The following is a 2677-nucleotide window of genomic DNA, read 5'->3' on the forward strand; positions in this document are numbered from 1 at the left end:
AACAGAAGATAAATACTGTATCAACACAGCAGCACAGATACCTTGCAAGGTGACTTTAAATGTGCTAGTTGAGATTCCACAGAGAGCACAACGCTTCATACAGACAGTTCTCTTACCCTCTTTGAAAAAAAGTTAAAGACAAAAGTTGTTCTCTGAAAACACTTTTATCAGAAGGTTTGATTATCTACTTCTTGCTTGGAAATTATAAGCAGCAATACACCAAAATCTTGAATCTGCAGTTCACAGTATTGCAAAATACTCCCTTTAGAGCCAACTGACCGAAGTGACATTTAAATGCAAACAAAACCTGTTGACTATTCTGCGAGAGAAGAATATATATATATGTACTTCAAATCCTTCAGGGAAACAAGGTTAAACAGCATACTTCAGTAAGTCTGTTGCAAATGCTACACAATTAACAGTGGATTTCACATGAATGGTGACTATCCGTCCACTGTCAGTCAGGAGAGCACTAATTCCTGCTGGTGGTATTCCTGCCTATGTACCTGCTATAATTTCTGGATGTCTCCAGAAACTGAATTGTGTGGGAGAAAAACAACAAAACACATCTCAGGAACAGGCAGAGATGAGAAAAACAGCAACATACACGTCATTTTATCAAATAATTTTATTTATCAACTATTTATTCCCAGAAAACAAACAAACAAACAAACAAACAAAAAAAAAACAGTCTTCCCTGACAATTATGAGAAATGTATTTTTCACTTGTTTACTAATTTTTTCTTTGTATTTGACATTCTGAATCCCCTGCCAGAAAAAGGGGTGGATGTGGAAAGGAGTGCTATTCAACATTTTAATTAGACCTCACTTAAGAATTCATCCACTCAGTTTTGGAAAATCTATGTATATTTAATGCAGATCTATTACGTGGAAGGGAAAGGAATGTGTAATACTACAAGTTAAATTTAAACACAAAGAACCTAATTCCTATTAATTTTTTTATACAAATCACAACAAAATTTACAGAAAAAAACTACCCACCAAATCAGCAAGGTTAGCAGGAGTTAATTTATTTCCTAAACTTACCCTCAAAAACATTTAAGTCAATTCTAGAACAAAGCTGTGATATGACACACCACAGAAAACTGAACATATGACGATACCTCATTTTGACTAATGGGTTCTGTTGTGTCAGTAAAACCTCATGTGTTATATATAGCTCAGCTGTCTAATGGAAATCAGTGTGCTTAGAATATTATTATGTTGCTACACAGACAAAGAGAAAGCAAGTAACATCATTTTGATTTCCCAGTATTTTAGATTTTAATGGTGAATTTCATAAAATGAACTTCATGAATGTCTTGAACACACTATATGGAAAACAATTTGTTTGCTGTGCTTTAAGAAGTTCTGTAAGCTGCTGCTTCCAGGACAAATATTTATCTTTTGTTCATAGCCCTAGAACTTGCAGCAAGTGAATGGCTATCTATGTCTCTATTAACTATATAAATTTATACCACCTTTTCTTGTCAAAACTGACATAGAGTGGATTGTTTCAAGTCAGAAAATAAGTTGAGAAGCAACACATTTTTAACTGTGTTTTGCTTTTATAAGCCTGATGAAATTTGAAATTAAAGCCTGTATATTAAGGCCCAACCAAGCAATAACGTATCACAGGCATTTGAATTAAAAAAGCTGCAGTAAGTCTTCCTCAAATTTTAACTTATAAGTTAGATATGAAAGCAGGATGATGTTTGTAAGACCTCAAATTAACCTTGGCAAGTACTCTACTTCATTATACTATGAGCTGCACTGAGTAGCAAAATGAATTTCAACCTTTGCAGTGAAGACATCCTCAGAAGTCATCTTCCTGCACCAAGGATTTACTCCTAGCTGCGTTAGCTCTCTGACTTGCTCACACCAAGGTTTGTTAACCATTCTGAGTGAACATTTCCATCATTTCACTCCATTTTGAATGCCCATGAAGGTATGGCCTCTCTCCTCGTTCTCCTCTTCCTCCTCGTCTGTATGCAAAGAGCTCAGAGGTGATCGCCAATATTATGTTCCCTCAGGATCTGAACAGGTGCTGAAGTAACTACAGGTCCAGGCAGGACAGGAGGCAATATGGCACCTCACACCCTTCCCAGCCGCCCAAATGTAAGGCTCCGAGCCCACTCCAGGCAGGCATACCTGGGCAACCCCTGCCTGCCCACGCGTGGCGTCCAGTGCTCCCTCACAGCTGCATGACCCCCGAGACGCCCGCTTTTCTCCCCGGGGCAACTGACAAACAACCTGGGGCTCACACGCCCTAAGTCCCTCACAAACACAGCCCAGGGCGAGAACCGAGCTCGGGCGGGAGCCCCTCGCCTCAACAACGAGGCCACCGGGGGGGAGTTTTAGGTTAGGTGTTAGGAAGAACTTCTTTACCGAAAGGGTTGTTAGGCACTGGAACAGGCTGCCCAGGGAAGTGGTGGAGTCACCATCCCTGGAAGTCTTTAAAAGACGTTTAGATGTAGAGCTTAGGGATATGGTTTAGTGGGGACTGTTAGTGTTAGGTTAGAGGTTGGACTCGATGATCTTGAGGGCTCTTCCAACCTAGAAATTCTGTGATTCTGTGACCGCGGTCGCTAACGGCGACGGCTCCACCCCCTCGCTACTGCTACTGCTGCTACTACTGCTAGTACTGCTGCTAGTGCTACTATTACTAGTGCCACTG

The sequence above is a fragment of the Anas platyrhynchos genome, chromosome 3 (assembly GCF_047663525.1).
Source record: "Anas platyrhynchos isolate ZD024472 breed Pekin duck chromosome 3, IASCAAS_PekinDuck_T2T, whole genome shotgun sequence".
Classification (NCBI taxonomy): domain Eukaryota; kingdom Metazoa; phylum Chordata; class Aves; order Anseriformes; family Anatidae; genus Anas; species Anas platyrhynchos.